The sequence below is a fragment of the Scyliorhinus canicula genome, chromosome 3, assembly GCF_902713615.1.
Source record: "Scyliorhinus canicula chromosome 3, sScyCan1.1, whole genome shotgun sequence".
NCBI lineage: Eukaryota > Metazoa > Chordata > Chondrichthyes > Carcharhiniformes > Scyliorhinidae > Scyliorhinus > Scyliorhinus canicula.
In genome coordinates, this window is record NC_052148.1 from 30,230,144 (window position 1) to 30,257,529 (window position 27,386).

General features: G+C 43.4%; 1 protein-coding gene across 3 annotated transcripts in view; it reads right to left on the bottom strand.

Moving 5' to 3' along the window:
- The window catches only part of ctnna2 (catenin (cadherin-associated protein), alpha 2), a 1,599,328-nt gene that overhangs the window by 1,554,175 nt on the left and 17,767 nt on the right, over positions 1 to 27,386 (bottom strand). Inside the window, exon 1 of one of the 3 annotated variants that reach the window (XM_038793234.1) lies at positions 10,631 to 10,649. The exons of the other annotated variants lie outside the window; for them this stretch is intronic. The gene's annotated coding sequence lies outside the window, so the exon portion shown is untranslated. Of the gene's footprint in view, positions 1 to 10,630; positions 10,650 to 27,386 lie in introns of those variants that run through there. 3 annotated transcript variants of the gene reach the window in all.

Consider the following 27,386-nt stretch of genomic DNA (forward strand, 5'->3'; position numbering starts at 1 on the left):
ATAGTTGAGTGTGTAAAGCAAAAGCTGTGGGGTTCATAGACGAGGAAAGATTTTAAAGTTAATGCACTTGGGGACAAGGAACCAACAGATCAGCAAAAGGACAATGTAAAGGTTGGGCAGTGCAGCACTAGGGTGGGAAACAGAGGTCTGGGTAAGTTGCAATCTACTAAGGGCATAAGATGGGAGCCCAACATGGAGAACCCAACATGGTGAAACAAGAATCAGCCAAAAATTAAAATTGCCATTTTCCCGCATTTAAAACAAAATTCCACTGCTGCATATTATGCAGTTATCTGACTATTCGGAATTAAGATTATTTTCTAATTACAAACTTAACGGAAACTAAACTGCCAGGTGTTCTGAAAAAGAAAGAGAAGGAGGCACAAAGCATTGTATTGCCCAATTGTCAACTTAGTTTTAATTGATAGCGCACCATACCTTGGAATCAGAAGGCCACAGATGAACAGGATGTAAAGCGTCATAATTAACTTGCTTCATTGTTCAGCAGGGTTAGAGAACAGTTAGGCTTGACATTGAATGAGGAGTTGAGTAATAATGTAAATGCATTTAAAATTGGAGCAAAAAAAAGGATATATTGAAAAAAATAATCAAACTCAGATAAAGCCCTTGGTCCAGATGGATTGCATCAAAGTGTTTACTGAGGTGCTGATTTTCAGACGTCATCTGAATAAATCTGCCTATTCCAGTAGGTGTAAATGGCACTACTTTTGGAAGAAGAGAAAACATGCACTTATATAACACCTTTCATGAACTGTGTCTTTTACAGGTGTTTCTTATGTCTCTAAACATTATCAGGTTGCACACAGCAAGGTCCCACATGCAGCAATAAAATGTAGGAACAGATTATTTCTCAACCAATGTCACAAAAAATAATTTCAGAATTGATTGGCAGAATCCCTTCTATTCTGCAAGTAGCACCATAGGAGCACTTACATCCACATAAGAAGCGAAACGGAGCCTTGGTTTAATGTCTCATCTGAAAGATGACACCTTCAAGAGCATATATTTCCCCAGCACTGCAGAAAGCATCAGTCTAGATTGGAGACAACACAAAATAAAAGGATACAACTGAAGACAATATAGACAATATAACATCAAATAAAGGGTATAATTCGAAAGGGACTGCAGGAACAGTGGGATCTGGGTGTATATGTGATGCGAGGTCTGGATGAGGGCACGGTCAAAGTATACAGTATTCTGAGCTTTATTCTTCGGGGTATAGAATATTCGAACAAGGCGGCTATGTTGAATGGAAATAAATCACTAGTTCAGCCTCAGCTGGAGTTCTGCATCCAGTTCTGGGCATGGCAATTTAAGAAAGATGCGAAAACATAAGGAGGGTTGATTCACTAGAATGGTTCCATGATTCACAAGAATGGGATCTGAAGATAGATTGGAGGAAAAGTTAGGATTGTTTTCCTTGAAGAAAATGAAGGAGATTATATAAAGGTATTCAAAATAGAGAGATGTCTGGACAGAGCCGATGGGAACAGTTTCTCTCTACTCATGAAAGGATGAACAACAAGAAGACATAGATTTAAAGTAATTAGTAAAAATAGCAAAAAAAGTGATAGAAGGAAAAAATGTTTACATGCTGCAAATAGTTGTGATCTGAAATACACTGGCCGAGTGAGTGTGGTGAAGGCAGGTTCAATTGAAACATTCAAAATTGAATTAGACTGTTGTCTGAAAAGAAACAACATGCAGGATTGTAGGAAGAAGGCAGGGGAATGGTTCTCAGGTGAGTTGCTCATTTCGAGACTATTAATGGAAAAGGAAGAATATTTTAAAACATTATTATTCTTTTCACCGTCACTGGCCATGTCAACATTTCTGTTGCCCATCCCTAATTGCCCTCAATTGGTTGGTGAGCTGCTCCCTTCTCGAACCACTGCAGTTCATGTGGCATAAGTACATCCACAGTACTGCTAAGAAGTTCCAGAATTTGACCCAGCGAGAGTGATAGAATGGCAATTTCCATGAAAGTTCCAAGTCAAGATGGTGTGGGGCATAGCGGAAAATGTGCAGGGTTACAACAGTAGGTGAATTGTAGACATGGGCCAAATGGCCTCCTACCACGCTGTAACAATTCTGTGATGCGCTGACATTAAGAACATAAGAACTAGGAGCAGGAGTAGGCCATCTGGCCCCTCAAGCCTGCTCCACCATTCAATGAGATCATGGCTGATCTTTTGTGGACTCAGCTCCACTTTCTGGCCCGAACACCATAACCCTTAATCTCTTTATTCTTCAAAAAATTATCTTTATCTTAAAAACATTTAATAAAGGAGCCTCTACTGCTTCACTGGGCAAGAAATTCCATAGATTCACAACCCTTTGGGTGAAGAAGTTCCTCCTAAACTCAGTCCTAAATCTACTTCCCCTTATTTTGAGGCTATGCCCCCTAGTTCTGCTTTCACCCATCAGTGGAAAAAACCTGCCCGCATCTATCCTATCTATTCCCTTCATAATTTTATATGTTTCTATAAATTCCCCCTCATCCTTCTAAATTCCAACGAGTACAGTCCCAGTCTACTCAACCTCTCCTCGTAATCCAACCCCTTCAGCTCTGGGATTAACCTAATGAATCTCCTCTGCACACCCTCCAGTGCCAGTACATCCTTTCTCAAGTAAGGAGACCAAAACTGAATACAATATTCCAGTTGTGGACTCACTAACACCTTATACAATTGCAGCATAACCTCCCTAGTCTTAAACTCCATCCCTCTAGCAATGAAGGACAAAATTCCATTTGCCTTCTTAATCATCTGTTGCACCTGTAAACCAACTTTTTGCGACTCATACACTGGCACACCCAGGTCTCTCTGCACAGCAGCATGTTTTAATATTTTATCATTTAAATAATAATCCCTTTTGCTGTTATTCCTACCAAAATGGATAACCTCACATTTGTCAACATTGTATTCCATCTGCCAGACCCTCGCCCATTCACTTAACCTATCCAAATCCCTCTGCAGACTTCCGGTATCCTCTGCACTTTTTGCTTTACCACTCATTTTAGTGGCGTCTGCAAACTTGGACACATTGGCCCTTGGTCCCCGACCCCAAGTCATCTATGTAAATTGTGAACAATTGTGGGCCCAACACTGATCCCCGAGGGACACCACTAGCTCCTGATTGCCAACCAGAGAAACACCCATTAATGCCCAATCTTTGCTGTCTATTAATTAACCAATCCTCTATCCATGCTACTACTTTACCCTTAATGCCATGCATCTTTATCTTATGCAGCAACCTTTTGTGTGGCACCTTGTCAAAGGCTTTCTGGAAATCCAGATATACCACATCCATTGGCTCCCCGTTATCTACTGCACTGGTAATGTCCTCAAAAAATTCCACTAAATTAGTTAGGCACGACCTGCCCTTTATGAACCCATGCTGCGTCTGCCCAATGGGACAATTTCTATCCAGATGCCTCGCTATTTCTTCCTTGATGATAGATTTGAGCATCTTCCCTACTAACGAAGTTAAGCTCACTGGCCTATAATTACCCACTCTCTGCCTACCTCCTTTTTTAAACAGTGGTGTCACATTTGATAATTTCCAATCCGCCGGGACCACCCCAGAGCCTAGTGAATTTTGATAAATTATCACTAGTGCATTTGCAATTTCCCGAGCCATCTCTTTTAGCACTCTGGGATGCATTCCATTAGGGCCAGGAGACTTGTCTACCTTTAGCCCCATTAGCTTGCCCATCACTACCTCATTCGTGATAACAATCCTCTCAAGGTCCTCACCTGTCATAGCCTAATTTCTGTCCGTCACTGGCATTTGTGTCTTCCACTGTGAAGACCGACCCAAAACACCTGTTCAGTTCCTCAGCCATTTCCTCATCTCCCATTATTAAAACTCCCTTCTCATCCTCTAAAGGACCAGTATTTACCTTAGCCACTCTTTTTTGTTTTATATATTTGTTGAAACTTTTACTATCTGTTTTTATATTCTGAGCAAGTTTACTCTCATAATCTATCTTACTCTTCTTTATAGCCTTTTTAGTAGCTTTCTGTTGCCCCCTAAAGATTTCCCAGTCCTCTCGTCTCCCACTAACCTTTGCCACTTTGTATGCTTTTTCCTTCAATTTGATACTCTTCCTTATTTCCTTAGATATCCACGGTCAATTTTCCCTCTTTCTACCGTCCTTCCTTTTTGTTGGTATAAAGCTTTGCTGGGCACTGTGAAAAATCGCTTGGAAGGTTCTCCACTCTTCCTCAACTGTTCCACCATAAACTCTTTGCTCCCAGTCTACCTTGGCAAGTTCTTCTCTTATCACATTGTAATCTCCTTTGTTTAAGCACAAAACACGAGTATTTGATTTTACCTTCTCATCCTCCATCTGTATTGTAAATTCCACCATATTGTGATCGCTCCTTCCGAGAGGATCCCTAACTATGAGATCATGAAATCAATCCTGTCTCATTACACAGGAAAAGATGTAGGACCACTTGTTCCCTCGTAGGCTCCATTACATACTGTTCTAGGAAACTATCACGGATACATTCTATAAACTCCTCCTCAAGGCTGCCTTGACCGGCCTGGTTAAACCAATCGACATGTAGATTAAAATCCCCCATGATAACTGCTGTACCATTTCTACATGCATCAGTTATTTCTTTGTTTATTGCCTGCCCCACCATAATGTTACTATTTGGTGGCCTATAGACTACTCCTATCAGTGACTTTTTCACCTTACTATTCCTGATTTCCACCCAAATGGATTCAACCTTATCCTCCATAGCACCGATGCCATCCCTTACTATTGCCCGGATGTCATCCTTAAATAACAGAGCTACACCTCCTCCCTTACCATCCACTCTGTCCTTCCGAATAGTTTGGTACCCTCGGATATTTCACTCCCAGTCGTGACCATCCTTAAACCATGTTTCAGTAATGGCCACAAAATCATAGTCATTCACGATGATTTGCGCATCAACTCATTTACCTTATTCCGAATACTACGAGCAGCCAGGTAACATACACATATGTTGGCTTTTTTACTTCTGTTTTGAATCTTAACACCTCGATCAGTAACCTCTCCTAAATTATATTTCCTCTTAACTCTGTTCCTAATTTTCCTTGTCGTTGAACCCATATCTTCATGTAACAACCTGCCGCGTCGCTTACCATTAAGGTTTTTACTTCCCGTTTTATTCCTTTTAGTATTACTGGGCCTATTCACTGAGCTCCCCTCAGTCACTGTACCTTGTACTGTCGCCCTTTTTGATTTTTGACTATGGCTTCTCTGCCTTACACTTTGCCACTTACTTTCTTTTGCTTCTGTCCCTGTTTTACTACCTTCCAACTTCTTGTATCGGTTCCCAACCCCTGCCACATTAGTTTAAACCCTCCCCAACAGCTCTAGCAAACTCCCCCCCCCCCCCCCCCACCAGGACATCGGTTCCAGTCCTGCCCAGGTGCAGACCATCCGGTTTGTACTGGTCCCACCTCCCCCAGAACCGGTTCCAATGCCCCAGGAATTTGAATCCCTCCCTTTTGCGCCATCTCTCGAGCCACACATTCATCCTATCTATCCTGACATTCCTACTCTGACTAGCTCGTGGCACTGGTAGCAATCCTGAGATTACTACCTTTGAGGTCCTACTTTTCAGTTTCACTCCTAAGTCCCTGAATTCAGCTTGCAGGACCTCGTCCCGCATTTTACCTATATTGTTGGTGCCTATGTGCACCATGACAGCTGGCTATTCACCTCCCCTACCCCACACCCCACCCAGAATGTCCTGCAGCCACTCCGAGACACCCTTGACCCTTGCACCAGGGAGGCAACATACCATCCTGGAGTCTCGATTGCGTCCGCAGAACGCATCTATTCCTCTTACGATTAAGTCCCTTATCACTATAGCCCTGCCATTCTTCTTCCTGCCCTGCTGCGCAGCAGAGCCAGCCACATTGTCATGAACCTTGCTGCTGCTGCCTTCCCCTGGTGAGCAATCTCCCTCAACAGTATCCAAAGCAGTATATCTGTTTTGCAGGGAGATGACCGCAGGGGACACCTGCACTGCCTTCCTACTCTTGCTCTGTCTTTTGGTCACCCATTTTCTATCTTCCTCAGTAACTTTCACCTGCGGTGTGACCAACTCGCTAAACGTGCTATCCACGTGACAACCTTGTAGTGGCTATTGAACCCACTAACTTCTGAAAGTGATAGAATGCCAGCACTGAGCCACAGTTGACACTGAAGGAATGCTCCTGGGGTCCGAATTTAAATTCCTCTCTCAACCAACACTAAAATAAATAGTTAATACACTCATTCATTCATTATGTTTCTGGGACCTTGCTCTGTATAAATTAATGACTGCATAAAAGTGTCCATACTACCATGGGATTTGGAATGCACTGCCTGAGTGAGTGTGGTGAAGGCAGGTTCAATTGAAACATTCAAAACAGAATTAGATCGTTGTCTGAAAAGAAACAACATGCAAAGTTGCAGGAAGAATAACCAAGGTAATGCCTTGGTTATAAATTACTACGGCCATGATAAGTCACAATATAAATGCAAGATCTTCCTTTCTGAAAAAGTGCTTCAACAAATGTGTGATAAATGTAAGCGCACATCTCGTAACAAATGCACTCAATTGATTACTAAGTACACATGCATCAATTACAACCATAATACTTTCATTCAAAACGTGCTAAACAGATCTGGTGATCATCAAAACGACACAGGGAGTGTGTGAATAAGAACATAACGATAACAAATCCTTTAAGACCTCAGCTTGTAAACATGAGCGAAGAAACAGCTAACTTCCTTTGCTTTGCAGCTCATTCACATTACGAAAACAAATGAATTGCATAGTGGACAGAAAAAGATCAGTTTTTTAAAATATATAGGCTGAATTCCAGATTGCAGACAATAAAATTGTAGAAAATGCTGAATTGATTGCCGTAGGTTTAAAATTAAATGCTGATGGTTTCTTATAATATTGGCATTTTAATTTCTCCTCTATGTAACAATTTTCCATTCAGATATTAAAACTGAACCAAAGATAATCAGAATATCAATTAATTTTGCATTCAATATATATATTCCCCAGTTTCTACAGCTCAGGGAGGTTCACTTTCAACTGAAGCACTCCATACTTTTATTCTCAAAACTACTGCCAGTCAATTATTCATTAAGCTGTTTAAAAAAACATTTTAATGCATAACATTATCTGTTTATGTCAAAGATTTACACATAGATTCAATAACCTTTGGGAAGGGATATCCATCCGATCTCCAAGCCTACATTTGGTAAAGGACTTGCATTTGTTTAGCATCTTTTACGGCCTCTATACATTCCAATATATCCAAAATCGACATGAAGTTGTGAAAGATTTCATAATTAAATTTCATAAATGCAAACAGAGCTTCCACATTTTTATGTTTCAATAAGATCGCCTCTCATTCCTCTAATATAGAATATAGAATATAGGCCAAATTTACTCAGCTTCTCATCATAGGACAAATCCTTAATCACGGGGACCAAGTTACTGAACCTATTGCTGTACCGCTTCCAGTGCAAGTATATCCTTTCTTAAATATGAACAAAGCTGCACATCATATCGCAGATATTGTCTCACCAAAACATTTTCATAAGATTCCCTTATTCATATACTCCAATCTCCATAGTATCTGCCTTCCTAACTGCTTGCTGTACCTGCATGCTAACTTTCTGTGTTCCTTGTAAGAGGAACCCAAGTCACTTTGAACATCACTTTTATGACAGTTTCATATCTTTTAAAACAAAATTCTGCCTTTTTATTCTTACAACCAAAGTAACCTTGCACTTCCCCACATTGTATACTTCATCTGTCATATTGTTGCCCACTTACTTAACCTATCTATATTTCTATGCAGTCTGTGTCCTCTGTATTAACAAACTTGAACAGTAATATACGTCCTGGGGGCTCCAGCACCTATCCTTGCAGCACTCAAACTTGAAAACATGGTGTTTATGCCCATACTTTGTTTCCTTCATCAGTTCATCGGATATCGGAGCAGAATTAGGTAATTCAGTCAATCGGGTCTGCTCCACCATTCAATCACAACTGATCTCATCCTGGCCTCAACTCCACCGTCCTGCCCATTCTCCATAATCCTGTAACTCCTGAAATTTACTCACTTTCACTGGGATACAAATTCCACAGATTCACAATCCTTTGGGAGAAGTAGTTTCGCCTCAACACCATTTTAAATTTGCTCCTCTTATCCTAAGACTATGACCTCTTGTTCTAGAATGCCCACAAGTTGAAGCATCCACTCCACGACTTCTTCATCCATACCTTCTATCACCTTGTATACCTCAATTTGATCTCCCCTCACTCTTTCAAACTTTCGAGAGTATTGGCCTAAACTGCTCAATCTCTCTTCATAAGACAAAGCCCTCATCTCCGGATGAACCTCCTCTGAACTGCTTTCAATGCCACCACATCTTTTCTCCTGACCGTTATCGAATCATCGAAGCATGCTACTTTATGGCACCCAATTCCATGAGTCCTTATCTCATCTATTAACCATTTGTTTGCCACCTTATCAAATGTCTTTTCAAATGTACTAGATCTCCCGGTTTCCCTCTATTCCCCCTGCTAGTTACGTCCTCAAAAAAACTAATACATTTGTCAAAAAGGATTTCCCTTTCGTAAGGGACCAACTGACGGGTGTGTTTGCAGACATAGTCAACCTCTTCCTACTCCGTTCCGAAGTTCCCACTACTTCAAGACCACCACCATACGCCAAAGAAGAACCAGGCAACATGCCTCAGTGACTACCGTCTGGTGGCCTTGACATTGATCATTATGAACTGCTTCAAGAGGTTGGTCATGAGACACATTACCTCCATACTCCCAGATTGCCTTGATCCACTGCAATTCACTTATCGCCACAACAGGTCCAATGCAGACGCTATCTCCCTAGCTCTACACTCATCTCTAGAGCATCTCGACAACAAAGGATTCCTACGTCAGACTCCTATTCATTGACTCCAGTACCGGCTTCAACACCATAATCCCAGTCAAGATCATATTAAAACTCCAAAACCTAGGACTTGGCTCCACCCTCTGTAACTGAATCCTCGACTTCCTGACCCACAGACCACAATCAGCAAGGATAAACAACGCCTCCACAATAGTCCTCAATACTGGGCCCTGCAAGGCTGCCTCCTTAGACACACACAACTGAGACACAAAATTTGGCTCCAACTCTATCTACAAGTTTGCTGATGACATGAGCGCAGTGGGTTGGGTCTCAAACAACGATGATTCAGAGTACAGGAGCGAGATAGAGAACCCAGTGGTGTGGTGTAACGATAAAATCCCTCCCCCAATGTCAGCAAAACTATGGAGCTGGTCATTGACTTCAGGAAGCAAAGTATCGTACACACCCCTGTCTGTATCAATGGTGCCGAGGTGGAGATGGTTGACAGTTTCAAATTCCTAGATGTGCACATCGCCAACAATCTGTCCTGGTTCACCCACGTCAACGCTACAACCAAGAAAGCACAACGGCGCATTTATCTCCTCAGGAAACTAAGGAAATTCGGCATGTACACAGGTACGCTTACCAACTTTTACAGGTGCACCATGGAAAGCATCCTATCTGGCTGCAGGGACAATTACATCACCACCCGACCCGACGTCGCAGCACAGGTGAAATTAAATTTTATTTAAAATACCCGAGGTTCTTGGTTGAACCTTGTAAACTATATATGGGGGTCACCATCACCAACAGTCGGTCCTGGACCACTCACGTTTATGCAACAGGCAAGAAAGGCCAACGTCTCTACTTCCTACAGAAGCTAAAGAAATTTGGCATGTCTGCATCGATTCTCATAAACTTCTACAGATGTGCGATAGAGAGCATCCTATCCGGCTGCATCACAGCTTGGTATGGCAACTGTTCGGTCCAAGATCGCAAGAAACAAGAGTGTGGTGAACTCAGCCTAGCGCATCACACAAGCTTGGCACCCCCACATTGATTCTGTATACACCTCCCGCTGCCTCATGAAGGCAGATAGCATTATCAGAGACCATTCCCACCCAGGCATTGCCTTCTTCCAGACCCTTCCATCAGGCAGAAGCTACAGAAGTCTGAAGACCTGTACATCGAGACATAGGAGCAGCTTCTTCCCCACAGCTACAAAACTCCTCAACAACTCTCCCTCGGACTGATCTGCTCCCTGTAAGAACACTATTCACGACACCCTATGCTGCTCTTGCTCATGTATTTGCTTTGATTGGCCCCTTGTTCCGCACTGTAACCAATGACTGTTTGTCGATGTATCATTTGTCAATGTTCTCTATTGATTATTCTTGTCTACTCTGTACGTATTGTGTACGTTCCCTCGGCCGCAGAAAAAAAACTTTTCACTGTACTTCGGTACATGTGAAAATAAATCAAAATCAATCAATCAACTGAAATCACTAGATTTGTAACTTTACCTTTTATTATGTATAGTATTATAATTAAACAGACAGAAAATGTAACTGACTATCTACTACCCCTCCCCAATCCCCTATATAGACACTCGCAGAAGCTACATCTGTTCCCATTTAGTACAACAGTAGTGCCACAACAGGACAGTAGTCACTCCTACCAATCAGCGATGTACAGTGCATTAGCGACAGGTAGAATGGGGAGGACAAGGTCCAGTCGGCTTTTCCCTCTTCTCTCTCCACCTGCTTCAGACCAATGGGGATAAGACCCCAAAAGGGAATTAAAATAAGTGAGAAGCAAATCTGGTAACGGTATGGGACGACAACAGAAACAAATGGCAAGATCAAATCCAGTTAAAGCATGAAAAAGGTTAAAAAGGCAAAATTAAAAACACTGCAGCATTCACAAGGTAGATAAATTGACAGCAGAATTAGAAGTTAATGGGTATTATCTAATTGCCATTACAGAGAATGTAGGGTGACCAAAGCTGGGGATTGAATACTGAAGCGTTTTCAGCATTTAGGAACAATAGGAAAAAAGGAAAAGGAGGTGATGTAGTGATGTTAATAAATTATGAGATCAGTACATTATAATAATAACTATTATAATTGTCACAAGTAGGCTTGCATTAACACTGCAATGAAGTTACTGTCAAAATCCCCTCGTCGCCACACTCCAGCTCCCGTTTGGGTACACCAAGGGAGAATTCAAAATGTCTAATTCACCTAACAAGCAGCTGGTCTTGCTGCATTCATATTCACAAACTGACAGGGCTGGATTATCATCTCCTGATGGAAGGCTACAATGGGATCAGGAAAAAAAAAAGTTAGGATTTTTGGCACAAATTGCAATGTATTTCTGAATCAGTGCTATTTTCGTCTGGCCTTTTTGCAGGTCAGGAAGACCGAGTGCCAACACAGCTTGCCGCTCATCTAGAGGTCAGGGTTGCAATTGTCACGTCTACAAGAAATTTGAAATTCCTTCCCCATACGGTGTGTGTGTGCTATTGTGTGGGCTCTGAAAGTGTTTTTTTAAAAAAAGATGGTAAGTTTGCGGTTCACCACCTCCTGAAGAGTCCAGTACATTCTTACAGGCAAGTGATAAATGTTTTGACACCTTCGGATGTCACCTGGTAGTTCTCCTCCAAGCCATGTACCATTCAGACTTGGGAAATATGTCGTCGTTCCTTCTCTGTCACAGAGCCAAAATCCTTCCTAACAGCACAGTGGGTGAACCTAAATCACATGGACAACAGAGGTTCAAGGGGCAACTCACCACCACCTTCTCAGAGTGATTAGGGATAGTCAATAAATTTTGGACTAGCTAACAACGCCCACATCTCGAGTGAATTTTTTTTTTTAAATGCCATATTGTGATTCAGTGAATCTTAAGAGCTCCGGCCTGCAAAAGTGAATTGACCATTTCTGGGACCACCATTGTCCAAGTGTTGGTCTGCATAACAGTGCCTATGCCAATGGGGAAAGTGTCATAATATATTCAAACTGTAGAAATATATTCAGATAACCTCTCCAAAGATATTTTGGATTCAGTTTTAAATGCCCAGAGAACTTTTTACTTTCAGAAAAAAATATTAATACCGTTGAAAGCACCTGCTCCACTTCACTGAGACAGGTTCTCTGCTTTGAAATGGAAATGAAACACCATCTGCATCTTTAAAAGGCCATCTGGTCAGTTTGAATGAACTCCATTGTTTACATTGCCCAGGGCTTGTTTTGCTGGCTGGCACCATTGTGAATGAATGTGAGAATACAAGAAATAGGAGTCAGCCATTCGGCCCCTAGAACCTGCTCCAATCAATATAGCCACGGCCTATTTGATTGTGCCTTTAGCTGTACTTGCTGCCTGCACAACATGTATTCCCACAGAAGTAATCCCAGAGTCACTGTAACAAAAACACAATTGGGAGTGCCCCCTTCAGAGGACACTGCCATATAGATACACAAAATAATAAATCCAAGTTTGAAACTTGTTTTCAACAGTAGATGGGTCTCCAGCTGCACCTCCTGCTAGACTATGTTTCAGAGCTGGAGTGACGGGAAAGGAAGGAAAAGATGGTGGTGTTGCATTGTTGATTAAAGAAAATATTGAAACAATATTGAGGAAAGATATCAGCACAGACAATGTGAAATGTGTATGGGTCGAGTTAAGAAACAGCACAGGTCAAAAAGCACTAATTAGGGTGGTATAAAGACCACCAAATTGCAGTGGTAATGTTGGGAATAGGATTAGACAGGACATCAGAGATGCATGTGTTAAAGGATCATCTATGATTATAGGTGACTTTAATCTGCATATAGATTGGGTGCCTCAAATTAGTACAGTACAATAGAGGAAAAAATTCTGGAGTGTGTATGGGATGGTTTTCTGGACCAATACTTTGAGCAACCAACAAGAAAGATGGTTGCACCTGAACTGAAGGGGCACCAATATCTTGGGCAGGTGGTTTGCTAGTGCTCTTCGAGAGGGTTTAAACTAGTGTGGCGGGGGGGTGGGAACTAGAACAGCAGGCCAGTAAGTGTAGAGACTGGGGAAAAAAGTGAGACCGAGATAAACATAGCGCAGAATAAGAGAAGGCAGAGGGAAGCCACAGGGCTCAGTGGGGCTATAGGGCTGGAGTGCATTTGCTTCAATGCAAGAAATATAACAGGTAAGACAAATGAACTGAGAACCTGGATTACTGCATGGAACTATGATGTAATTGCAATTACGGAGACATGGTTGAGGAGGAACAGGACTGGCAGTTTAACATTCTTGGATATTGTTGTTTTAGACGGGACAGAAGATGAAACAAAAGAGGTGGGAGAGTTGGGATCAGGGGTTATGGGAGAAGGCAGGAGAATGAGGATGAGAAAAATATCAGCTATGATGAATGGCGGAGCAGACTCGATGGGCCAAGTGGCTCAATTCCGCTCCTATGTCTTATGCATTGCTGATTAAGTAGTAGATCACAGCTGTGTTGAGGGAGGACACATTGGAGAGATCTTGTAGTGAGGCACTGTGGGTGGAGCTCAGGAAAGGTGAAATCAGAACGTTGCGAGTGTACTATATATCTCCCAACAGTCCACTGACACTGAATAGGTGTGGGGGAAAAAAGCAGGGTAGTTCTGACGGGTGAATTTAACTTCCCCCATATTGACTGGGAATCTCTTACAGCCAGGGACTCAGATGTAGAGCATGGAGATCAATTTGTTGGATGTGTCCAGGAGGGCTTTTTAACGCAGTATGTTGACAATCCAACCAGAAAGGGGATTAGGGAATGAGCTAGGCCAGGTGATGGATGTTTCAGTGGGGGAGCATTTTGCGCCTTAATTCCGTAGGATTTCAAGTACTCATGCATCGGGACAAGAGTGGCCCGTGGTGGAGGGTGCTTAATTGGGCAAGGCCTAATTGCATACAAATTAGAAAAAGAACTGGGGAATGTGGAATGGGAACAGCCATTTGAGGGCAAATCCACGTCTGACATGTGGGAGGTGTATATGGGCCAGTTGATAGAAGTGCAGGACAGGCATGTCTCTGCAAAACTGAAGGATAGAAACTGCAGGATTCGGGAACCATGGCTGACAAGGGAAATTGTAAGCTTAGTTAAAAGGAAAAAGGAAGCATATGATACGTCTAGGCATCTAAAAACTGACAAAGTGCTTGAGGAATACATTGAAAATAGGAAGGAACTTAAACGTGCAATTAGGAGGGCTGAAATGTCTTTCGCAAACATGGTCAAGGAGAATCCCAAGGCTTTTTATGCATATATTAGGAGCAAGAGAAAGAGTAAGCCCACTGAAGGACAATGGAGGGCAAGTTATGCATTGAACCATAGGAAGTTGGGGAAATCCTTAATGAGTACTTTGTATCGGTATTCATCAGGGAGAAGGGCATGACGGATGTTGAGGTCATGAATAGGTGTGTGAACGCTCTTGAGAATGTTAATATATCAGACGACGAAGTGATGAGTATCCTAAATTGCATTAAGGTAGACAAGTCCCCAGAGCTGGATGGGATCTATCCCAGGTTACTGAGGGAGGCAAACTGGGGCCTTAATAGAGGTATTCACACACTCTTTGACCACAGGTGAGGTTCCAGAGGACTGGAGAATAGCCAATGTTGTTCCCTTGGTAAAGAAAGGAAGCAGCGATAATCCAGCAAATTAGAGGCCAGTGAGCCTGACATCAGTGGTGGGGGAAGCTTTTGAAAAAGATATTGAGGGACAGGATATATGCACATTTGGAGGAAAATGGACTAGTTAGTTACAGGCAGCATGGTTTTACACAGGGAAGGTCATGACTCACCAACTTGAATTAGTTTTTTTGAAGAGGTGACAAAGAAAATTGGTGAAGGAAGAGCTGCGGATGTAGTTTACCGTTTGACAAGGTCCCACAGAGCAGACTGGTACAAAAACTAAAATCACATGAGATTTGGGGTGGGCTGGCTTGATGGATTCGGAACTGGTTGGTTACTTAAGACAGAGCGTAGCAGTGGAAGGATGTTTTTCAGAATAGAGATCTGTAGCTAATGGTGTTCCGCAGGGATCAGAGCTGGGACCTCTGTTGTTTGTAGTATATATAAATGATATGGAGGAAAACGTGGGTTGTCTGATTAGTCAGTTTGTGGATGACACAAAGATTGGCGGAGTTGCTGATAATAGTGCCAAGGACTGAGGAATTGGAAGAGGAGTATGGCTGCCCAGCGGGAATGGGTTCCGGTACTTACAATTACAGGAAGTTAGGAAGAAGGTGTTTCCCGACCTGCCGCCCATGGGACAGAAGGGCAAGGTGGTGTCAAAAACAGCAGTCAGCGAGGGTAGGGTGTCAGAGATCTATAAGGAATTAATGGTCTAGGAGGGATTCATAGATTCATTGAATTTACAGTGCCGAAGGAGACCATTCGGCCCATCGAGTCTGCACCAGCTCTTGGAAAGAGCACCCTTCCCAACCACACACCTCCACCCTATCCCCATAACCCAGTAACCCCACCCAACACTAAGGGCAATTTTGGACACTAAGGGCAATTTAGCATGGCCAATCCACCTAACCTGCACATTTTTGGACTGTGGGAGGAAACCGGAGCATCCGAAGGAAACCCACGCACACACAGGGAGAATGTGCAGACTCCGCACAGAGCCGAGAATCGAACGTGGGACCCTGGAGCTGGAAAGCAATTGTGGTCATCACTATGCTACCATGCTGCTCCACTACCATGGAACCCCGACAGGAGATGTTAAACAGAAGTGGGAGGGAAGGAGGTGGAGGCTGGGTTATGGGAGGAGGCCCAGAGGAGAGTGAACGCATATTCTTCGTGTGCTAGGCTTAACCTTATTCAATTCAAGTGGTTCATAGGACGCATATTACGGTGGCCAGAATGAGCAGGCTCTTTGAGGAGGTAGATGATAGGTGTGGGCGTTATACAAGGTGGGCCAGCAAACCATGTCCACATATTTTGAGCTTGTCTGAAGCTGGAGGTATTCTAGCGGGGGTTCGCCGACGTGGTGTCAGAGGTACTGAAGGTGAAGGTTGTCCAGAGTCCATAAATAGCGATTTTCGTGGTGCCAGAAAACCCAGGAATCCAGGGGGGCGAGCAAGGCTGATGTTTTGGCGTTTGCCTCCCTGGGAGCCCAGAGACAGAGACGGAATGGAGGACTCCGATTTGCCAAAACTAGAGGGGTGGGCGAGCAAACTCTCAGAATTCCTTTAGCTGGAAAAAAACAAGTTTGCCTTGAGAGGATCTGGTGGTTGGGGGGGGGGGGGGGGGGGGGTTTGCCTGGTGATGGAATCCGTTTATTGACTTCTTCAAAGATAGTTAGGACGTTAGCAGTGGGCAAGGGCAGGGAGGATGGAGGGTGGGGTGTTATTTATTGGTTACGAGACTTCCAGTTTGTTCCCTTTTTCTTGGTTTTGGTTGTGTTTATATTTATAAATGCCTTAATAAAAATATTGTTTTAAAAAAGATAGTGCCGAGGATGGTCTGTTGATACATCAGGATATAGATAGATTGGAGAGCTAGGCACAGAAATGGCAGATGAAGTTTAATCCGGAGAAATGCAAGTGATGCATTTTGGAGGATCAAATCTAGGTCTGAATTATACTATAAATGACAGAACCCTTAGGAACATTAACATAGAGGGATCTGTGCATGCCAGTCCACAGTTCCCTAAAAGTGGCAACACAGGTGGCCAAGGTGATTAAGAAGGCATATGGCATGCTTGCCTTCATCAACCAGGGCATTTACAGGAGTTGGGAAATCATGTTGCAGCTCTATACAACCTTGGTTAGGCTGCATTTGGAGTACTGCATGCAGTTCTGGTCACCACATTATCAGAAAGACGTGAAAGCTTTGGAGAGAGTGCAAAGAAGGTGCATCAGGATGTTGCCTGGTCTTGAGGGTGTTAGTTATGAGGAGAAGTTGAATAAACTAAGATTATTTTCACTGAAAAGACAGAGGCTGAGGGGAGACCTGATAGAGGTCTACAAAATTATGAGAGTCATAGACAGGGTGGATAGTCAGAGGCTTTTTCCAAGGGTCGAAGTGTCAATTACAAGGGGACACAGATTCAAGGTGAAAGGAAGAAAGTTTAAGGGAGATGTGCAGGGTAGGTTTTTCACGCAGAGAGTGGTGTGTGCCTGGAAGACACCACCAGAGTATATGGTGGAAGCAGGCATATTAACCACATTCAGAGGCATCTGGATGGGTATATGAATAGGGAGAAAGTAGAGGGATACGGACCGAGTAAGTGCAGAAGGTATTTTTTAAGTTGGGGTATCATGATCAGCACATGCTTGGAGGTCCAAAGGGCCTGTTCCTGTGTTGTATTTTTATTTGTTCTTTAGAACAGGCCATCTTGGACTGGGTGTTGTGCAATGAGAAAGGATTAGTTGGCAACCTAGTTGTGAGAGTACCCTTGGGGATGAGTGACCATAATATAATAGAATTCTTCATCATTGTGGGTAGTGAGGTAGTTGATTCCAAGACCAGGGTCCTAAATCTCAAAAAAGGTTACTGTGATGGTATGAGGCATAAGTTGGCTATGATGGATTGGGAAACATTACTGGAAGGAAGGACAGTGGACAGGCAATGGCAGGCATTCAAGGAACGAATAGCTGAACTCCAAAAAGTGTTTATTCCTATTTGGCGCAAGAGTAGAAAGGGAACCATGAGTTACAAGGGAAATTAGAGATAGTATCAGATTCAAAGAGGCGGCATACAAGTTAGCAATCCAAAGCAATAATCCTGAGGAGAAGGCAGACCAAGTGATCGATTAAGAAGGGGAAAATACAATGTGAAACTAAGCTAGTGGGTAACATAAAAACTGAAGGAGAAAAAGATTGATAAAAACGAATGTAGGCCCCTTATCGTCAGAAACGGGGGTATTCATAACGGGGAACAAAAAAAATGGCTGAGGAATTAAATTTATAACTTGTTTCTGTCTTCACAAAGGAAGACATGAATAATGCACTGGAATTCTGGAGAAACACAAGTTTTCGTGAGGAGCTGAAGGAAATTAGTGGAGAAATGGTTTCAGGGAAATTAATGGGATTGAAGGTGGATAAATTTACAGGGCCTGATAATCTTTATCCCAGAGTATTTAAGAAATTAGCCCGAGAAATAATAGATCCATTGTCAGTCATTTTCCAAAATTCTTTGGATTCTAGAATGGTTCCTACAGATTGGAGGGTAGCAAATGTAACCCAGCTATTCAAAAAGGGAGATAGAGAGAAAACAAGGAACTATCGACCTGTGAGCCTAACGTCGGTTGTAGGGAAGTTGCTGGAATACATTATCAAGGATTTCATAGCACAGGTTTGGAAAGCAGTGTTATCAGGGCTGGTTTAGCTCAGTGGGCTAGACAGCTGGTTTGAAAAGAACAATGCCAGCAGCGCGAGTTCAATTCCCGTACCAGCTTATCCGAACAGGCACCTCAATGTGGCGAGTCGGGGCTTTTCGCAGTAACTTCATACTTGTGACAATAAAAGGTTTCTCTTATTATTATAATCAGACAAAGTCAGCAAGGATATGTGAAAGGGAAATCATGCTTCACAAACCTACCAAAATTGTTTGAAGATGTAACCAGTAGAGTTGACCAGAGAGAACCAGTGGATGTGGTTTATTTGGACTTTCAGAAAGCTTTCGTCAAGGTCTCACATAGCAGATTACGATGCAAAATTACTGGTAGTGTCATTTTCATTTCATTTCATTTCATTTTCAGTGTCTTGAGATGACTACAAAGCTGGTTAGCAGACAGGAAGCAAAAAGTTGGAATAAGTGGGTCTTTTTCCAATTGGAAGGCAGTGATTAGTGGGGTACCTCAGGAAACCATGTCAAGGTCCCAACTGTTCACATTATATATTAATGATTTGGACAACGGAACTAAATGTAGTATCTCCAAATATGCAGATGGTACAATGTTGGATGGGAGGGTGAACTGTGAGGAGGATGCAGAGATGCTTCAGTGGGATTTGGACAGGCTGAATGAGTGAGCATTTGCATGGCAGATGCAGGAAAACATGGATAAATGTGAGGTTAATGACTTTGGTAGCAAAGGTTGGAAGGCAGATTATTATTTAAATGGGTGTAAATTAAGAGAGGTGGATACTCAGCGAGACCTTGGTGTCCTCGTGCATCAGTCTCTGAAAGTAAGTGCACAGGTACAGCAGGCAGCAAAAAAGGCAAATGATATTTTGGCCTTCAGAACGATATGGTTGGAGTAAAGGAATAGTGATGTTTTACTGTAATTATAATCGGGCATTGGAGTATTGTGTGCACTTTTGATGTCCTTATCTGAGGAAGGATGTTCTTGCTATGGAGGGAGTGCAGCTAAGGTTTATCAGTCTGATTCCTGGGATGGCGGGACTGTCATATGTGGAGACACTAAATCAGTTAGGATTATATTCATTGGAGTTCAGAGGCGAGAGGGGATCTCATAAAAACTTGTAAAATTCTAACTGGATTAGACAGGGTAGATTTAGAAAGAATGTTCCCGATGGTGGGGAGTCCAGAACTAGGGGTCACAGTTTGAGGATAAGGGATAAAAGGTGAGAAGAAATTTATTTTCCCAGAGTGGTGAATCTGTGGAATTCATTACGACTAAAAGAAGTTGAGGCAAAAACATTGTGCAATTTCAAGAAGGAATTACATATTGTGCCTGGTGCTAAAGGGATCAAGAAAACTAAGGAAATTTGGCGTGTCAACATTGACTCTCACCAATTTTTACAGATGCACCATAGAAAGCATCCTATCTGGCTACATCACAGCCTCGTATGGTAACTGCTCGGCCCAAGACCGTAAGAAACTTCAGAGAGTTGTGTACACAGCCCAATCCACCACGCGAACCCGCCTCCCATCCATTGACTCTGTCTATACCTCCCGCTTCCTGGGAAACATAATCAAAGACCCCTCCCACCCGAGTTATTCACTCTTCCAACTTCTTCATTGGGCAGGTGATACAAAAGTCTGAGAACACGCACTAACAGGTTCAAAAACAGGTTTTTTCCCGCTGTTACCAGACTCCTGAATCACCCTCTTATGAATTGAACTGATCTCTCCACACATCTTCTCTGCTGAGTAGTACTGCACTCCGCATGCTCACCTGTTGCCTGTTCCTATGTATTTACATTGTGCATTTATGTCCTATGTTTTCTTTAATGTATGGAATGGTCTTCTGGGCTGTACGCAAAACAATATTTTTCACTGTACCTTGGTACATGTGACAATAAAACAAAGCCAATCCAATCCAATATGGGATGGGGGAGGGAGGATCAGGGTATTGAACCTAATGATCAGCAATGATCAAAATTAATGGTGGAACAGGCTCAAAGGGCCGAATGGCTTCCTCCTGCTTCTATTTTTGATGCATGTTTCTATGTATGTGTTAATATGTGGCACTGTGCACTGATCACAGAAAGCCTTGATCGATCAGTGGACACGGTATAATAATTTTCAGAGCTACACCAACTTGCACAAAAGCAAGGAAAAGCCGCATCCAATCAGAAAAACCCACACCATAGAATCTATCAGGCCAGATCAACAATTTTAGTGGCACCAAGAAGCAGACCTGGAAGGAGGTCCGTCAATCTACTCACTATGCTATTAGGTGACTGAAGATACGGACCACGAGATGAATTTTAACTAAAAGTTAAGGAATAGCCCATTTCAATTCAGTCTGTGCAATTAATATGGTAGTTCTCCACAGGGCCTCATTTGCAGATGAGGACCTCAAATCATTGGGATGCCTGCGTCTACTGATGGGAAGCAAAATTAGACCCAAGGAGGAGCGTATGCAAGAGTAGTCAATCTAAGGAAATTTCTGCATTCAGAAAGCAATGTGTTACGACATTCTGGGCCAATGCGAGGTCAATTCCAGCCCCACTTATCCTTCAGTCACAACACAAGTGAATTAAGCATTCATTCTGAGAAAATACCCAAAGTATTTGGCTGCCCAATAATTGCAGTCACCAATTTTGTATGTTGAAAGACAATTATTGTTTATTTATTCCAAGAGCTGTAAGTAATCTGCAGCTAACTGGTTAACTATTATCTAATTCCTAATTTACTACTTATCCTTGCAGACCCCGCTGTCCCATCCCCCGTCCCCCATCCACACACACGCACACAAAAACAAGATAGACAAACACAGAGGAGCAGAAAGGGGTAAAAAATAGACTTTGTTTTAGATGGGTGTTTCCAGCAATTTAATCCTGTTTAAATTTTGCTTTCAGTTCAAGGTTCTATTGTAGGTTCATTCTAATCTCTATAGTTTCAGAAACACAGCCCTCCCAGCCTTTCCGGAAAGAGCAAGAGCGAGAGAAGGTCTTGCCTTTTTATGCATCCTCAGGGATACAGGCGCTGCAAATTTCACCAAAACGAGACTCTGTTTTGGGCATTAAATCACACCCACAGTCACTGGCAACATCCAGCTCACTCTGCCACCATCCAGCATATTCTGTATTTTGGTTACCTTTTCAGCACAAGCCCTCCTTTCTGCGACACACTTGTTACCAAATCGAACCATACAAAGATGGAAATTGCACAGAAGCTGTTTGCAGAAATTAAGTGGACAAATAACAAATGAGGGAACAACAGTTGGTAACTATTAATAAAAATGTCATTGGGCTCAATGCCAAAACAGAACTGCATATTGAGAATCAGAGAAAGGGAATTGGATAATAGAAAATCAAAGATAAGAATGTTCTGTAAGATAGTAAGGGGACTGGCCTAATGTATGAAGCAGAAGTAAAATTAGCAAAACATTGGGCATATGCATTAAGAAAGTTGAAAATAAGTTGGAGAAATTAAACAAGCATGTCCCTAGAAGGCAGAAATAGTGTGAATAGAGTTTCATGAATAAATTGGAAGGATAAACCAAAACAAGCCGGAAATGGGAGGCATGTGATAAATAATAATAATCTTTATTAGTGTCACAAGTAGGCTGACATTAACACTGCAATGAAGTTACTGCTAAACTCCCTTAGTCGCCACACTCAGACGCCTGTTCAGTACACTGAGGGAGGATTCAGAATGTCCAATTCACCTGACAAGCATGTCTTTCAGGATTTGTGGGAGGAAACCGGAGCACCTGTTGGAAACCCACGCAGACACGGGGAGAATGTGCAGACTCCGCACAGAGACCCAAGCCGGAAATTAAACCCAGGTCCCTGGCACTGTGAAGCAACAGTACAGATTTATTTTAGAATACAAGTTAAACATATACCATGGTGAGATTCGAACCTGGAACCCCAGAGCATTGCTCTAGGTTTTATGGTTACCAGTTCAGTGACCTATACCACTAGGCCAAAAGAGGAACCCAATAAAGACAAAGAACAGTACAGCACAGAAACAGGCCCATCGGCCCTCCAAGTCCGTGCCGACCATGCTGCCCGTCTAAACTAGCGTACCCAATTATTTTTTCCAATTAAGGGGCAATTTAGTGTGGCCAATCCACCTATCCTGCACATCTTTTGGGTTGTGGGAGCGAAACCTACGCAGACACGGGGAGAATGTGCAAACTCCACACGGACAGTGACCCAGGGCCGGGATTCGAACCCGGGTCCTCAGCGCCCTAGGCAACAAAGCTAACCACTGTGCCACCGTGCTGCCCCCTGCCCGTCTAAACTAAAATCTTCTACACTTCCGGGGTCCATATCCCTCTATTCCCATCCTATTCATGTATTTATCAAGATGCCCCTTAAATGTCACTATCGTCCCTGCTTCCACCACCTCCTCTGACAGCGAGTTCCAGGCACCCACTACCCTCTGTGTAAAAAGACTTGCCTCGTACATCTCCTCTAAACCTTGCCCCTCGCACCTTAAACCTATGCCCCCTAGTAATTGACCCCTCTACCCTGGGGAAAAGCCTCTGACTATCCACTCTGTCTATGCCCCTCATAATTTTGTACACCTCTATCGGATCGCCCCTCAACCTCCGTCGTTCCAGTGAGAACAAACCGAGTTTATTCAACTGCTCCTCATAGCTAATGCCCTCCATACTAGGCAACATCCTGGTAAATCTCTTCTGCATCCTTTCTAAAGGCTCCACATCCTTCTGGTAACGTGGCGACCAGAATTGAACACAAGTGTGGCCTAACTCAGGTTCTATACAGCTGCAACATGACTTGTCAATTGTTATACTCAATGCAGCGGCCAATGAAGGCAAGCATGCCATATGTCTTCTTGACTACCTTCTCCACCTGCGTTGCCCCTTTCAGTGACCTGTGGACCTGTACACCTAGATCTCTCTGACTTTCAATAGTCTTGAGGGTTCTACAATTCACTGTATATTCCCTACCTGCATTAGACCTTCCAAAATGCATTACCTCACATTTGTCCGGATTAAACTCCATCTGCCATCTCTCCGACCAAGTCTCCAAACAATCTAAATCCTGCTGTATACTCAGACAGTCCTCATCGCTATCGGCAATTCCACCAACTTTGTGTCATCTGCAATCAGACCAGTTACATTTTCCTCCAAATCATTTTCATATACTACGAACAGCAAAGTTCTCAGCACTGAGCCCTGCGGAGCACCACGAGTCACAGCCCTCCAATTAGAAAAGCGCCCTTCCATTGCTACTCTCTGCCTCTGTGACCTAGGCAGTTTTGTATCCACCTTGCCAGCTCACCGCTGATCCCGTGTGACTTCACCTTTTGTACCAGTCAACCACGAGGGACCTTGTCAAAGGCCTTACTGAAGTCCATATAGACAACATCCACTGCCCTACCTGCATCAATCATCTTTGTGACCTCTTTGAAAAACTCTATCAAATTAGTGAGACACCACCTCCCCATCACAAAACCATGCTGCCTCTCACTAATACGTCCATTTGCTTCCAAATGGGAGTAGATCCTGTCTTGAAGAATTCTCTCTAGTAATTTCCCTACCACTGACGGAAGGCTCACCGGCCTGTAGTTCCCTGGATTATCCTTGCTACCCTTCTTAAACAAAGGAACAACATTGGCTATTCTCCAGTCCTCTGGGACATCACCTGAAGACAGTGAGATCCAAAGATTTCCGTCAAGGCCTCAGCAATTTCCTCTCTAGCCTCCTTCAGTATTCTGGGGTATATCCCAAGCCTCCTTTAGTACTCTGGGGTGGGTCCCAAGCCTCCTTCAGTATTCTGGCGTAGATAAAGAATTGGGAAATGTTTCAGGACTCGAACATGGAATTTTCTGGTTAGATCACAGATCTCATCAAAGTCAGACGCCTTGGGCGGGATTCTCCAAGCCCGTGCCGGGTCGGAGATTCGCCGGGGGTGCAGGAAATTCCCGCCATGCCACTCCGACGCCGGGCCGCGATTCGAGAATCGGCAGCAATCGCGCCCGTACGGTCGCCGCAGCGCCAGTAGGGGGCCGCTGAACTAGGCTCCCGTGGCGATTCTCCATGGGCGATGGGCCGAACTCCCACCGAGTTCAACCGAGTCCTACCGGTGTGATTCAAACCTTGAACCATCCGGCGGGAGGTCGGACCTGCAGCCGCGGATGATGTGTGACGGCTGGGGGATCTGACGTCCGGGGGGGGGGGGGGGGCCTCCACAGGATCCAGGCCTGCAATCGGGGCTTCCAATCGGTGGGTGGCCACGATCTGGAGGGGGCCTACCTACTTCCACGTGGCCTGCTGTATGGTCCCCGACATGTTGCTCCGCGCCGGCAACCACGCGCATGCCCTGCCTCGGAGAAAACCGTCACTTGCACGCGCGGACCCACGCCAGCCGTTCAGGGCCGCCTTTCGGTGCCGGAGCAGCGCGCAGCATTCCGCCATCGTGCTAGCCCCCTGAAGACCGGTGAATTGCTGGGCCAGGAGGCCCATTGACGCTGGCGTACACCACTTCGGTGTTTACGGCGGCGTCAACGGTTGGCCGGGATTTCGAAGAATCCCGTCCCTTATCTTTTAGGCCATGATCACAGCACCAATCGTTAGGTTTTTAATTCCAGATTTTTCAATGAATGCAAATTTCTGCATTTGCCACAATGGCATTGGACCCAGAGTCCCTAAAGCATAACCCTGGATTATTAGTCCAGTGACGTTACAACAATGACCCCATCACCATCTTCTCAAGGGAATTATTAATACTGGCCTAGCCTGCGATTTCCACAACCCAAGAACAATTTTTTTTTTTAATGTACAATTGAGAATCAACTGCTTTTCTAAGCATGTAAAATTGTAGGAAGACTCAGAAATGGAGGAGGAGGTATAGCGGGGATATCAAATAAATAATATAGTGTTAGTTTTGGAAACAAAGGAAGTTGCAGATACTGGTGCAAGAGAGATATTAGATATATGAGAGGAGTATGGAAAATGGAGAGAGACAGTTGTGAAAAATTGATTAACAGAAAATGCAGAAAACACTGGCAGCATCTATCGAGAGACAGATTTTTTAGTCCATGTGACTTCTTCAGAGCTAAAGAGAGGGAGAGATGCGAATATACTGTATAAAATGGAGTGGAGCAGAGTAGACGGTCAGTGATAGATGAGAGTGAGGAGAGATCGCAACAATCTTGCAACAAAGATTCGTAGGACATGAAACAGAGAAGCATTAATTTGAGTGTGAAGGGGTATGAAAGGTACTGATGGTGGCATAAAGTTAAGATAGCAGAATATGTTAATAGGGTAACAAATGTCAGTGAAAGCAAAACTGCTTTCTGGGCCTGCTCCTCACACCCCACTTCCTGCAAGGAGTCCAGCTGCCTCGGTCATATCTGTTCCGATGATACCACCTTTGATGATGGCGTGTCTGATGTCTCTGCCTTGTTCCTTACCCGAGGTCCCCCTACCCCAAATGGTTGAGGGGGTACTCAACTGGGTTCGACCACTTACCACACCTCTGCCCTCACCCTTTCCCCTCCCTTGCAGAACTATTATAGGGTTCCCCTGGTCTACATTTGACACCCCACCAGTCTCTGCATTCGAATGTTGATCCTCCAACATTTCTTCAACTACAGCATAATGCCACAAAACACATCTTCCCCTCAACATTCTGCAGGGACTATTCCCTCTGTAACACTCCGATCCACTCTTCCCACAACACCGTTCCCACAGCACCTTCCCATTCAATTGCAGATGTAACACCTGCCCCTTTACCTCCTCCCACCTCACCGTTCAAGGGCCCAAACACTCTTTTCAGATGAAGCAATGTAGTTTACTCTATTCACTGCTCCAAGTGTGGTCTGCTCTACATTGCGAAGACTAAACTCAGACTGGGTGACCACTTTGTGGAACACCTTCGCTCGGTCCGCAATCATGACCCCAACCTTCCTGTTGCTTTCTATTTCAACTCAGAATCTTGCGTTCATATTTCAGTTCTTGTCCTGCTGCAATGTCCTAGTGAAGCCCAACGCAAACTGGAGGAGCAGTACCTCAACCTCCAATTAGGCATGTTATATCCCTCAGGACTCACGGAGTTCAACACATTTTGACTGTGACCTTCCTTTCTCCTCCATCTTGACCCTTATTTTTACTCCAAAATACTTTTTGTCCCAACCTCCTCTTATAGACTATAAAATCCATCACATTTCTCCTTTTCTTTTAACTCTGTCATACAGAGACAAAACGTTAACTGTTTCCCTCTACACTCCTACACAGATGCTGCCAGACCAGTGGAGTTTTTCCAGCATTTTCTGTTTGATTTCAGGTTTCTAGCATCTGCGGTACACTTATATTGTTGTAGAAAAAGGGAATGGTTCTGAAAAATATTAATATAATTCAAGGTGAACAGTCGGTCCTGACAGCTTGCACCCTAGGTTGCTGAGAGACATCAGAAAGCAGCAGAAGGCTATAAAATGTTTCTTAAACATACAAATTGCAACACAGGATGACACTTGTTAAGTGGCATCTTTGTTGAAGGGATGTATGCATAAACAGGATAACTAGAGACCAGTAAATCTGTTAGATCTACAAAAAAAGGCACCTTAATTTATTTAAGGTGATACACGGTTTCACAAATTTAGGTAGAGTAGAATTAAGGAAAATAAAAATCAGTGGATCTGATTTATATAGATTTTCAGAAACTGCCCAATAAAGGTGTGAAACAGCAGACTTGCTCAGACGTACAGTAAAACGTAGCAGTATAGAAAGAAAGTCAGTTGATGGGTAAGAAACAGTGCAAGTGGTAATGTACCTTAGATGCCAGTGCTATTAATGATTTAAAATTGCACATAAGAAACAAATTCCTTGATTTGCTAAAGGCACAAAGGTAAACAATCTAGCAAACAGCAGGAAGGACAAAAAAATAAAAAGGCAAGGCAGCAGGATGGCAGACAAGCAATTTAATATGGATAAATGTAGGTTATATATTTTGGGAGTATGAATTCCACAAAAAAGATGATGTGGATGAGAAGCCTTTATGGTTGAATATATAATTATCTGCAAGCAACTTGTATTTATATAGCACCTTCAATGTAATAAAACATTTCAAAGC